Source organism: Panthera uncia, chromosome X (assembly GCF_023721935.1).
Source record: "Panthera uncia isolate 11264 chromosome X, Puncia_PCG_1.0, whole genome shotgun sequence".
Lineage (NCBI taxonomy): Eukaryota > Metazoa > Chordata > Mammalia > Carnivora > Felidae > Panthera > Panthera uncia.
In genome coordinates this window covers 79,988,682-80,003,080 of record NC_064817.1, presented here as the reverse complement: position 1 = coordinate 80,003,080, position 14,399 = coordinate 79,988,682, and positions in this window count along the sequence as shown.

Here is a 14,399-nt window from a genome sequence, read left to right as displayed (position 1 = left end):
AAATGAATTAAGTACCTAAATGTGAAACTGTCAACTATAAAAATCTTAGAAGGCAACAGAGGCAGTAATTTCTCCAACAACATAGCAACAACATATGTCTCCAACAACGACATAGAAACATTTTCTAGATATAAGTTCTGAGGCAAGGGAAACAAAAGCTGGAACAAACTACTGTGACTTCATCAAAATATAAAGCTTCTGCACAGTGAAGGAAACAAACAACAAACCTAAAAGACAAGCTACAGAATGGGAGAAGATATTTGCAAATGACATGTCTGATTATGGGTTAGTATCTAAAACATATAAATCATGTATACATATCAAAACCCAAAAAAATAATCCAAGTAGACAGTGGGCAGGGGACACGAACAGATATTTCTCCAATGGAGATATTCACTTGACCAAACACACAGATGGAAAGATATTCAACAACACTCATCATCAGGGAATTGCAAATCAAAAGCACAATGATATATCACCTTAACCTATCACAATGGCTAAAATCACAAACACAAGAACCAACAATTGTTGTAGAGGATGTGGAGAAACAGGAACCCTCATGGACTGTTGGTGGAAGTGCAAACTGATGCAGCCACTGTGGAAAACGGTATGAAGTTTCCTCATGCACTAGTGGGTATTTACCCAAAGAAAACAAAAGTACAATTCAAAGGGATATATGCACCCCTACATTTCTTGGCACACTATTTACAACAGGCAAAGCATGGAAGCAGCCCCAGTATCCATCAACAGATGAATGAATAAAGAAGATTGTAGTATATAAATATATACAAAGGAACATTATTCAGCCATTAAAAAGAATGAAATCTTGTCATTTGCAGCAACATGGATGGAGCTAGATTGTATTATGCTAAACAAAATAAGTCAGTCAGAGAAAGACAAATACCATCTGATTTCACTCATAGATGGAATTTAAGGGGAAAAATTGAGCAAAGGAAAAAAAAAGTCAGACGAACCAAGAAATACACTATTTTTTAGCTTGTTATTTTAATTCCAGTTAGTTATCTGAGTCTCTCTGATGACTTATTTCACTTTGCATTATACTCTTTATCTACATCCATGCCATTGCAAATGGCAAGATTTCATTCTTTTTTATGCCTGAATAACATTCCATTGGGTATATATACCACTTCTTCCATTTGTCTATCAATGGACACTTAGGATGCATCCATATCTTGGCTATGTTCTACTGTAAATTCTACTGTTATAAACATAGGGATGCAGGTATCACTTTGAATTAATGCCTGTGTTATTTGGTAAATACGCAGTAGTGCGATGACTGGATCCTAGCATAGTTCCATTTTTAACTTTTTGAGGAACCACCATACTGTTTTCAATACGGGCTGCTCCAGCTTACACTTCCCCCAACAGTGCAAGAGTGCTCCTATTTCTCCACATCCTTGCCAACACCTGTTGTTTCTTGTGTTGTTGATTTCAGCTACTCTGACTGGTGTGCGGTGATATCTCATTGTAGTTATTTGGGTAGGAATATATATTTTTTTTAATTTACATCCAAGTTAGTTATCATATAGTAATAATGATTTCAGTAGATTCCAGTGATTCATCCCTTGTGTATAACACCCAGTGCTCATCCCAACAAATGTCTTTCTTAATGGCCCTTACTCATTTAGCCCATCCCCCCACCAACAACCACTCCAGCAACCCTCAGTTTGTTCTCTATTTAAAAGTCTCTTACATTTTGTCCCCCTCCTTCTTTTTATATTACTTTTGCTTCCCTTCCCTTATGTTCATCTGTTTTGTACCTTAAAGTCCTTATATGAGTGAAGTCATATGATATTTGTCTTTCTCGTATTGACTAATTTCACTTAGCATAATACCCTCTAGTTCCCTCCACGTTGTTGCAAATGGCAAGATTTCATTCTTTTTGATTGCTGGGTAATATTCCATCATGTATATATATATATATATATATATATATATATACACCACATCTTCTTTATCCATTTATCCTTTGATGAATATTTGGGCTCTTTCCATACTTTGGCTATTGTCAATAGCGCTGCTATAAACATTGGGATGCATGTGCCCCTTTGAAGCAGCACACCTGTATCCCTGTGGGGGATAAGATTAGCAATCCCCCAGGCCTACACCAATGAGTTTACAAGGCATAAAGAAACACAAAGTCAAAAAATGCTTACACCCGAGTTCGGGAAAAACAGATTGGCATTCCAAGAATAGGGAGGCACAAAGGTGCCAAGAATAGGGGTGTGCAAAGGCACCCCAAAATAGGGAGGTGGTGATGAACCCCCAAAAATAGAGAGGGAAAGGCAAAGGCCTGAAATAGAATTGGTGCAAAGGTGCCCAATACATAGGAATAATGAGATTAGATATTCAGGGTGAAAGCACCCCAAGTTTAGTACTATAGCAGAAAGCTGCCCTCATAGAAGAATAGGGCCAGGTTAGGTAAATTGGTGAATTGGACTTTAGACCACTGTGCTGTAGGCAAAGCAGCCCAGAGTGGAGGGTTAACAAAAGAAAAGGTGTCTTGTTAACCCTGAGTTTATTCCCCTTATCTGTCTCATCCCCTAAGCTGGCAAAGATAAACAGGCACAGCGCCTCCTGTCTGCTGTTAACAACCATCTACCCATCTTCCTGGCGCCTGGATTTTGCTTTATATTGACTCAAACCCTAAACACTGTATATCTTCAAGACCCCCTTTTCCCCGTCACGTCCTCAAGTTAATGTTCATAGTTTCTTTGTCTTTTTTTGTGCACACCCATCACGTTTGTAAGCCTTCTGATCTGAATAAATACACGAGGCAAGGACCCTTCTTCAGGGCTCTTGTCTTTTTCCTGGACATTAGCCATCTCTCGTTTTAATCCTGCGTTCGCTCTTTTGCTAGACAAAAGAGAACTGTAGACTTAGAGTTTATGACCTAGCCCTTGGATAAATACCTCGTAGTGTAATTTCTGGGTTGTAGGGTAGTTCTATTTTTAATTTTTTGAATAACCTCCATACTGTTTTCCAGAGTGGCGGCACCAGTTTGCATTGCCACCAGCAGTGCAAAAGAGATCCTCTTTCTCCACATCCTCACCAAAATCTGCTGTCGCCTGAGTTGTTAATTTTAGCCATTCTGACTGGTGTGAGGTGGCATCTTATTGTGGTTTTAATTTGTATTTCCCTTATGATGAGTGATGTTGAGCATTGTTTCATGTGTCTGTTAGCCATCTCTATGTCTTCTTTGGAGAAGTTTCTATGCATGTCTCTTGCCCATTTCTTCACTGGACTATTTGGTTTTTTGTGTGTTGAGTTTGATAAGTTCCTTATACATTTTGGATACTAACCCTTTATCTGATATGTCATTTGCAAATATCTTCTTCCATTCTGTTGGATGCCTTTTAGTTTTGCTGATTGTTTCCTTCACTGTGCAAAAGATTTTTATCTTGATTATGTCCCAATAGTTCATTTTTGCTTTTGTTTCCCTTGTCTCCAGAGATGTGTTGGGTAAAAAGTTGCTGCGGCCAAGGTTAAAGAGGTTTTTGCCTGCTTTCTCTTCCAGGATTTTGATGGCTTCCTGTCTTACATTGAGGTCTTTCATCCATTTTGAGTTTATTTTTGTGTATGGTGTAAGAAAGTGGTCCAGGTTCATTCTTCTGCGTGTCGCTGTCCAGTTTTCCCAGCACTACTTGCTGAAAAGACTGTCTTTATTCCATTGGATATTCTTTCCTACTTTGTCAAAGAATAGTTGGCCATACGTTTGTGGGTCCATTTCTGGGTTCTCTATTCTGTTCCATTGATCTGAATGTCTGTTTTTGTGCCAGAACGATACTGTCTTGATGATTACAGCTTTGTAATAAGTCTCGAAGTTGGGGACTGTGATGCTTATGGCTTTGGTTTTCTTTTTCAGGATTGCTTTGGCTATCTTGCATCTTTTTTTGCTTCCACACAAATTTTAGGATTGTTTGTTCTAGCTCTGTGAAGAATGCTGGTTTTATTTTTATAAGGATTGCATTGAATATGTAGACTGCTTTGGGTAGCATTGACATTTTAACAATATTTGTTCTTCCATTCCGTGAGCATGAAATGTTTTTCCTTTTAATCGTGTGTGTCTTCTTCAGTTTCTGTCATAAGCTTTCTATAGTTTTCAGTGAATAGGTTTTTCACCTCTTTGGTTAAGTTGATTCCTAGGTATTTAATGGTTTTTGGTGTAATTGTAAATGGGATCAATTCCTCGATTTCTCTTTCTGTTGCTTTATTATTGGTGTATAAGAATGCAACCAATTTCTGTGCATTGACTTCACACCCTGTAACTTTGCTGAATTCATGGTTCAGTTCTAGCAAGTTTTTGATTAATTTTTTGGGATTTCCATATAGATTATCATGTCATGTGCAAAGAGTGAAAGTTTGACTTCCTCCTTGGCAATTTGGATGCCTTTTGTTCCTTTGTGTTGTCTGATTACTGAGGCTAGGTCTTCCAATACCATGTTGAATAACAGTGGCAAGAGTGGACATCCCTGTCGTGTTCCTGACCTTAGGGGGAAATCTCTCAGATTTTCCCCATCGAGGATGATATTAATGGTGGTTCTGTCATATATAGCTTTTATGCTCTTGAGGTATGATCCTTCTATACCTACTTTCTTGAGTGTTTTGATCTAGAAAAGATGCTGTATTTTGTCAAATGCTTTCTCTGCATCTATTGATAAGATCATGTGGGTCTTGTCCTTCCTTTTATTGATGTGATGTATCACATTGATTGTTTTGTGGATATTGAACAGGTTTGCATCCCTGGTATGAATCTCGCTTGGTCTTGGTGAATAATTCTTTTAATGTATTATTGGATCCAGTTGGCTAATATCTTGTTGAGGATTTTTGCATCCATGTTCATCAGGAAAATTGGTCGATAGTTCTCCTTTTTACTGGGGTCTTTGTCTGGTTTTGGAATGAAGGTAATGCTGGCTTCATAGAATGACTTTGGGAGTTTTCCATTCTTATTTTTTGGAACAGCTTCAAAATAATCGGTGTTAACTCTTCTTGAAATCTTTGGCAGAATTCCCCTGGAAATCCATCCAGCCCTGGACTCTTGTTTTGGGGAGATTTATTTTTATTATTAATTCGATTTCTTTACCCCTTATGGGTCTTCTCAAATTTTCTTTTTGTTCTTGTTTCAGTTTTGGCAGCCTATATGTTTCTAGAAATTTGTCCATTTCTTCCAGATTGCCCAATTTATTGGGGGTATAATTGCTCCTAATATTCTCTTATTATTGTTTGTATTTCTGCAGTGTTGGTTGTGATCTCTCCTCTTTCATTCTGTGTTTTATTTATTTGGGTCCTTTCCTTTTTCTTTTTGATCAAACTTGCTAGGGGTTTATCAATTTTGTTAATTCTTTCAAGGAGACAGCTCCTGGTTTCATTGATCTGTTCTACTGTTTTGTTTAGTTTTTTTTTTTTTTTTTTTTCATTTCCATGGCATTGATTTTCTTTTCTAATCTTTATTATTTCCCGTTTTCTGCTAGTTTTGGGGTTTTATTTGCTGTTTTTTTTTCCAGTTCTCTCAGGTTTATGGTTAGATTGAGCATCTGAGACCTTTCTTGTTTCTTTAAGAAGGTCTGGATTGCTATATACTTCCTTCTTATTACTGTCTTTTCTGCATCCCAGAATTTTTGGGCTGTGGTATTATCATTTTCATTGGCTTCCATGCACTTTTCAATTTCCTCTTTAACTTCTTGGTTAGCCCATTGATTCTTTAGTAGGCTGTTCTTTAGTCTCCAAGTATTTGCTGTCTTTCCAATTTTTTTCTTGTGGTTGATTTCGAGTTTTATAGCATTGTGGTCTGAAAATATGCACGGTATGATCTCGATCTTTTTGTACTTGCTGAGGGCTGATTTGTGATCCAGTATGTGATCTATTCTGGAGAATGTTCCATATGCACTGGAGAAGAATAAGTAGTCTGCTGCTTTAGGATGAAATGTTCTGAATTTATCTCCTAAGTCCACCCGATCCAGTGTGTCATTCAAAGCCATTGTTTCCTTGTTGGTTTTCTGTTTAGATGATCTGTCCATTACTGTAAGTGGGGTGTTGAAGACCCCTACTATGATGGTATAATTATCAATGAGCTTCTGTATGTTTGTGATTAATCTATTTATATATTTGTGTACTCACATGTTTGGAGAATAAATATTTACAATTCTTAGATCTTCTTGGTGGATAGACCCTTTAATTATGATATAATGCCCTTCTTCATCTCCTGTTACAGTCTTTATTTTAAAGTCTAGATTGTCTGATATAAGTATGGCTACTCTGGCTTTCTTTTGTTGACCATTAGCATGATAGATGGTTCTCCATCCCCTTACTTTCAATCTGAAGGTGTCTTTAGGTCTAAAGTATGTCTCTTGTAAACAGCATATAGATGGATCTTGTTTTCTTATCCATTCTGTTACCATAGATATCTTTTGATTGGAGCATTTAGGCCATTGACATTTAGAGTGAGTGTTGAAAGATATGAATTTATTGCTATTATGTTGCCTGTAGAGTTGGAGTTTCTGGTGGTGTTCTCGGTTCATCTCTAGGCTCTGTTGTTTTTGGTCTCTTTGCTTTTGTTTCATCTTTTCTACACTCAGAAAGTCCCCCTTAAAATTTCTTGCAGGGCTGGTTTAGTGGTCACGAACTCCTTTATTTTTTGTTTCTCTGGGAAATTTTTATCTCGTCTTCTGTTTTGAATGACAGCCTTTCTGGGTAAAGAATTCTTGGTCACATATTTTTCCAATTCAGCACATTGAATATATCCTGCCACTCCTTTCTGGCCTGCCAAGTTTCTGTGGATAGGTCTGCTGCAAACCTGACCTGTCTTCCTTTGTATATTAAGGACTTTTTGTCCCTTTCTGCTTTCATGATTCTTTCTTTCCCTGAGTATTTTGTGAATTTGACTATGATATGCCTTTTTGATGGTTGGTTTTTGTTGAATCTAATGGGAGTTCTCTGCGCATCCTGGATTTTGCTGTCTGTGTCTTTTCCCAGGTTAGGAAAGTTTTCCACTATATTTACTCACATAAACCTTCAACCCCATTTTACCTCTCTTCACCTTCTGGGACCCTTATTATTTGGATGTTATTCCTTTTTAATGAGTCACTGAGTTCTCTGATTCTTATTATCATGCTCTTTTGCCTTCGTTTCCTTCTTTTCTTCTGCTTCATTATTCTCCATAAGTTTGTCCTCTATATCGCTGATTTGCTGCCCTGCTTCATTCACTCTTGTCACCGTAGCATCCATTAGAGATTGCATGTCTAAAAAGAAAAAAAAAGGGGGGGGGGAGGAAAACGTGTGAAAGTTTAAAAAAAATGAATATAATAAAATATAATAAAATAAAATGATGAAAGTAAAATGGAATTTTAAAAATTTACAAAAAGTAAATAGTATAGGAGAAAAATGAAAGAATTTTTTTATAAAAACAGAAACTAAAAATATTTTTTCTCCTTCTGTAATTAAGAATAAGAAAAGAAAAATAAAAAAAAATGACTGCATGGACCAGCAAATGGAATGAAATAAAATTTTGATTACATCCAGTTTCCCCTAGAAGTTAAACTATGAAGCACTTCACAGTCTATAGACTAAGCAGGTGGATAGACTTGTGGCCTTCCTCTAGACCTTGGTTGTCCCAGCTGGATGGAGCTTGGTTTAGCAGCTCTGTTCTCTACTGGATGGTGCTTCTTAGTTTACTGGGGTGGATCTTTGTGGCGTGTGTGTATGTGTATATGCATGTGTGGGAGGGGTGAAACTGGTGTCTCCCAGCTATCCAGTCTCTAGCATCAGAACTCTGTGCTCTCTCTGAACAGCAATCAAGCGCCCCTCCTTTGTCTCCAGCTTCTGTCCACTCCCCACTTCTACACTGTCCATAACCAAGCCTTCAGCCTGCCAGGCGGTACCTCCTTCCCAAGTTTTATCTCAGATGGGGCTGTGTTACCAAACCCTTCACTTTAAATTAAAAACATAATAACAATTTTTTTTAATTTCTTTTTGAGACAGAGAGAGACAGAGCATGAGCAGGGGATGGGCAGAGAGAGAGGGAGACACAGAATCTGAAGCAGACTCCAGGCTCTGAGCTGTCAGCAAAGAGCCTGACGCGGGGCTTGAACTCACAGACTGTGAGATCAATACCTGAGCTGAAGTCCGATGCCCAACCGACTGAGGCATCCAGGCACCCCTCAAGCCCTTCACTTTTGAGGGCCCTGTGGCTTTGACTTGCTCAGACCCTCTGGGAGAGGGTCTCACCAAGCAGTGGCCGAGTACCAGCCTGCCCCCAGGAATGTTCGCATGACCACAATGCTGCAGATGCCCGAAGACTATGACTGGGTGCAAGCCCACCCCAGAAAAATTTCCTGTGATCGTATAGCAGCAGCGTTTCAGGGATTATGGTAAGTCACAACACACACCTGCTGCCAGGCTTCACCCTTAGAGTCCTTATTCCAACACCAATAAACGTGGCTGTTCTCTGGGATCCACTGGGACCTTTGCCTGTGGGGAGGCCACACAGCCTCTACCAAATATCCTCCCAGCAGTGGAACCCCCTCTCCCCTTGTGGCCTGAGGACCTCTCTGACCTTGGTGTCTGCTCCTGGTGATTCACCCCTCTCACCAGAGCTCTACCCAGTATGGAGCTGCTGAGTTTCAGACTCTGCCCTCCACTGTTTATAGCTTCTTAAAGGTATTTAAACCCCTCTCCTTTCTCCATTCTCCTTTCTTCTTTCTCCCTTTCTTGTTCAGTCCCTTATGGGTGTTTCCACTCTTTCTCTTTCTCTCCAGCTGCTTTCAGAGGAGGTGCTTTTCCTGTACTCTCCCCTGTCTCCATCCTGTCTTGGCAATTAAAAACAGCTCCCTGCCCTCCTTGGCTTCTATCTCCCCCAGTTCACCTCTCCGTGCCATGTACCTGCCATGTTCTGTGGTTCAAGTTGTGCAGATTGTATTGTTAATCCTTAAATCAGTTTTCTAGGTGTGAAAAATGGTTTGGTGCTGCACTAGCTGCATTTCAGAGATGAGAGATGTAAAAAAACTTCCATGCTGTTCTGCCATCTTGGCCCCTCCCTCTCATTATAGTTTTGATTTGCATTTTCCTGGTGATAAGTCATGATAAGCAACTTTCCATTGATGTGTTTGCCATCTATCTTCTTTGGAGAAATGTCTGTTTATGTCTTCTGCCCATCTTTTTCAACTGAATTATTTGGTTTTTTGGGTGTTGGCTTTCATAAGTTCTTTATATATTTTGGATATTAACCTTTTATTAGATATGTCACTTGCAAATACCTTCTCCCATTCCATAGGTTGCCTTCAGTTTTGTTCGTTGTTTCCTTCTCTATACAGGAGCTTTATATTTTGATGAAGTCAAAATAGTTTATTTTTGCATTCGTGTCCCTTACCTCATGAGATATATCTAGTAAGAAGTTGCCTGGGCCAATGCCAAAGATGTTTCTGCCTGTGTTCTCTATGATTTTTGTGGTTTCTGGTCTCACATTTAGGTCATTGCTCTTTTTTGAATTTGTCTTTGTATGGTGTAAGAAAGTGGTCCAGTTTCTTTCTTTGTCATGTTAACATCCAATTTTGCCACCACAGTTTAATGAAGACACTGTCTTTTTTATCCATTGGATATTTTTTCCTGCTTTGTTGAATATCAATTGACCATATAGCCATGGGGTCATTTCTGGCTTTTCAATTCTGTTCCATTTTCTATGTGTCTATTTCAGTGCCAGTACCATACTGCCTTGATCACTACAGCTTTGCCATATAGCTTGATTTCTGGAATTGTGATGCTTTTCTTTTTCAAGATTGCTTTGGCTCTTCAGGATCTTTTGTGCTTTCATCCAAATTTTAGGATTGTTTGTTCTACCTCTGTGAAAAATGCTCCTGATGTTTAGATAAGGATTGCATTAAATGGGTCATGTTGTAGACGCTAATTCTAAAGTTGTTTCTTGTCTATCAAGAAATCAGGATGCAGGAATAAAAGCGAGAGATGGCTCATGTCCAGGGAAAGACAAGAGTCCTGAATAAGGATCCTTTCCCCATTTTTATTAGTATCAGAAGGCTTACAAACATGGTGATGGATGTGCACAAAGAGACAATGACTCTGTGTACATTAACGCATGGACGTGAGGGAAAGGGGGTCTTGAAGACATTCGGGGTTAGGGGTTTAGGTTAATACAAAACAAAATCCTGGTGCTGGGCAGCTGGGCAGAAGATTGTTTACAGTGGACATGAGACACTGCCTCTGTTTATCTTAGGTAGCCTAGGGGTTGAGACAGATAAGACACATGACCTCAGGGTTAACAAGGCACCTTTCTTTTGTTAATCATCTCTGGTCTGGACAGCTTCAGCCATAGCACAGAGCAGTGGTCCATAGCCCAATTTACCCATTTACTTAACTTGGTCTATCCTTCCTGTGAAAGCAGTTTTCTGCTACGGTACTAAACTGGGGGCACTTTTGCCCTGAACTCCTGGGGGGGGGGTGGGGAGAAAGAGAGAGAGCCCCCTCCTCTCGCTCTTCCCCCCACCCCGCTCCTAATCTTGTTTATTTCATATACCTATGTTCTATATTGGCGCCTTTGCCCTGCCCTCTCTATACTGGGGCTTCTGCCCTGCCTTCTCTATACTTATTTACCTAATCTTGTTTGCCCAAACTTGGGTGTGAGCATCCTATGGCTTTGTAATTCTTTATGCCTTGTTAACCCATTGGTATAAGCCCAGGGAATTATTTCTAAGCTTATTCCCCACAGTTTCACCTTTTTTGTTTCTTTGGTTCTTCTAGTTTTGTGCTTGAGGGCCGTCATGATAAGCGCCTGGTCCTTGTTTTGCTTTTGGATGGCCTGAAGAGTGGTTCTGCAAAGACATAAAAAGAGGCATAGTAAAAGCATTCCACTTCCCAAAGTTACCCAGAATTTGAGATGGCTGCTAGCCGCAAGTGAGAAAGGATTTACATCATGCCACATTCCCCAGGAATCAGCCCATTTATTTTTAAGCCGATCCTCTGCATATTGTAGCTGTTGGCGCAAAGTCATATCTAAATCTTCTATATTGTCAGAGGGGTGGGAAGAAAAGACACGGCGGAGGTGTGTCTGGACAGCATCCCAAGCCAGGGGATGACTATAAGGAATGCCAGTCATGCAGATATGCTGGTAGTTAGGGTCACAGGGCAGTTTAGAGTGAAGGAATAAGGCCTCTTATTGTTGCAGGGAGTATGGCCAGAGTCACAAAAAATGAGTCTGCAAACAAAGTGCAGTTAAGTGAAGGTCCTCATACTCCAGTCGGAATGAGGCCCCGACTCCAGAATGAAGCTTCTTTTTATTAGGATAATTGCTAAAGACTACGTGCATAAAGTCAGCTAAGCAAGTGTGTTAATCAATCTAATGGTTTAGCTTTTCAAGGTTGAATTTCAAGTTACTTGGTTTCTATAACACTAGGAAGGGTCAGGTGTGAAGGAGGATCCATCCCTGGACAATGTTAATGGCTCTAGGCGTTCCTTACTAGCAGCAGCCACTTTCAGCTGTGTAAACATGTCCTAAGGCCTTGCACCTTCTTCCTGCCCTTCCCTTTTCAAGTCTTTTCCTTTGATGGCTTCTCTCCTGCATCTCCCACATCTTGTCTCTTTCCAGGAAATTCCATTGCAGCCTCAAGAGCTTCGAGGTGGGCCAAAACTTGTTTATCAATGGAAGTCTGGCTTACAGTCTCTTTGGTAGTGTTTATCATAAACTTATTAAGCACATGGGCTGTCTGGATAGTATGATGCAGGCTGACTCCAGCTACAGAGGCAGAGGCAATAATGCCTACTGCTGTGAAGATGCCCGTGATTAACAGACCAACAAATCTTTTCTGCCATGCAGCAGAGTGCCAGTGTCAAATAAGCTTGAAATGCACACCTAGTCCTGATGGATGCATATAGGGCTCAGACCTATTTAACAGGAACCCAGGCTGAGACACGGTGTCTAAGTACTAACAAGGAGGATATATTTAATTGGGTGATGATATTACTACTTATGCAGGACATAAACCAGCCCTGAGAAGTAGAGATATTATAATTAGTTTCTAGTTGTTGGACCTGTAAGGTGGAGGTAGCAAAGAGAACGTAGGGAGAAGGGACACAATTAGTAGTCCATGCAAGTTGGACATTGTGCAGGGAGGCCCGAGTTAAGTTAACATGTCATTTTACATAAATTTCACCATGGCTAATTGTAGTGTGAAGAAGGGAAAACCTAGCTTCCAAAGACTAACAAGCCAAGGTCCTTTTAATTTCCCTTTATATGCAGAAATTATAGGGCCAGACAAGCCTCCATCTTTCCAAAAAAAATCCTCCTTACTAGACTGGCCAAAGGATATGGTCTTATTAGAATATTTTGTTTCAAGATGTCCTCTACGACCCCTGTCAATAATAGTCCAATTACCGCAGTGAAGATTATGCTCAGTCTCTCCATAACAGGTTGCCCAGGGAATGTTGTTCCAGGGGTGGTCTGAATATTTGAGACTAGAGCAAGCTATAACATTAGGAGTGTGAGATATGCTTGTTTTTTTGCGGTATATCAAAGCTTGTGGCTGAGAAAAAGGTAAAATTGTCTGGCCTGGTAGAAGTTTTGGGCTGTACATGTAAAAACCAGTTGATGTTTAGTTTAAGGCAGGCAGATAAATTGCTAAGTTTAGTAACACACATACTGAAGTAAGCCACCATTCAGGTCTTGGCATATAAAGCCAATGTTCTTGTTTAGTTTGGAAGGGAGGGTTAAGGTTGGCTCCTCCCATGAACTCAGTGTCAGTATTGCTAATAGGCATATCCTGATCTAGGAGTGCTAGGCTATCGAATATAGGTGGGTTAAGGGGATGAGCCAAATATTAATATTGACCTTGGCCTAGACAAATGAAGGCAAGGAGTAGAATCAGTGTTGCTCGTATCGAATTTCTGTCAATGATGGAGATCATGGCCATCAGGTACGAGTCAGGAGTGTATGTAATACCATTGTGTTGTAAGAGGATGCCGGCCTGGTTAGACAGGCATTTAAGGCTTCCTCATGTTATATCAGGGTCAAGGACTTGCGTTTCTGGAGTGGCTTCAGCATGAGCAGTCCATAAAGAGGCTTCGTCCATCTTGAAAAAGGGGGCCGGTGACCGCTCACTCAGAGTCATTCTCTGGAATTTTTGGTTCACTGGAAGATATCCTAGGGGTCTCCACCACGCCATGGTACAGCTTCACCAACTGAGAGGGGTTCCACAGAGGTCCAGAATCTGAAAGAACACAAGCATTATCCTCTACCCCAGGTGAGAAGTTTAGTGGGCCCAGACCATGTGGGTCCCCCTTTGGGGGTTTTGTACAGCACCATAGGGTGAAAGGGCTTCTCTTGGTTTTGAAAAGTGCCATTCAGTTGTAGTCAGTCCCTGAGGGTCAAGATTTAAAAAATTAAGAGTAATCATAGCATGGTCGAGGAGAAGTTGAGGTTGCAATGTAGACCGCCATGTTCCATATGTTCCCCTTTTCTGTTTTTGTTTTGTTGTTGTTGTTGTTGTTGTTGTTTAACATGGTTTTTAGAGCACTATATGCTCGTTCTATAATAGCTTGGCCTTGTGGGTTTTAAGCAATACCTGTAATATGTCGGATATTCCATAAGGCACAGAAGTCACGAAATGAAGAGGAGACATAGTCTGGGCCATTATCTGCCTTAATTGTGTGGGGGAAGCCCCAGGCTGCAATAGCATGCAGAAGATGCTGAATGATCACTTTGGTGTTTTCTTTTGTATGAGCTGAGGCAAAAATAACACCTGAATAAGTATCTATAGATGCATGGATATACTTATGTTTACCAAATGCAGGGTAAACGTTAACATCAGTCTGCCAAATCTCACTAGGCTTGAGGCCCCGGGGTTTTGTTCCTGCTGGGAAGGAATTCAGGGGATAGTAATTAACAGTCTGAGCAGAAGTAAATGATTTGTTTGGCCTCATTCACAGTAAGGGTAAATTGTTTTCTTAGAGCTTGCCAGTTTTGATGGTAAAGGTTATGGGAGGCTCTGGCTTCAAAAAGAGGATAACATTCTTGAGAAACTGTTGGAAAAATGAATAAAGTTTTACACCATAAGATGGCCGATGGGACTAAAACAAGCTCTGGTCTCTAGCTTGGAGACCCCTCTTCTGGGTTCTTCTTGCCCTGTTTGTCGAGCGGGCGCGCGCGTGCCAAAACCCTATGGAAGCTGACAACTATAAATTACCCTTCCCACTTGCATTTGGCGCTCAGATCTTTGGAGAAACGGTCTCCTCTGAGCCCACCAGTGTTAAATAAACCTCTGATCCACCGAGATCTCCACCTCCGAGTGCCGCTTGGTTTTTCCGCCAGCGTTCCATCCTGGTTCCCTAACATATTTGGTTCCCTGATTGGGAAACTCAACTGCGCCGGCCCATTGTTG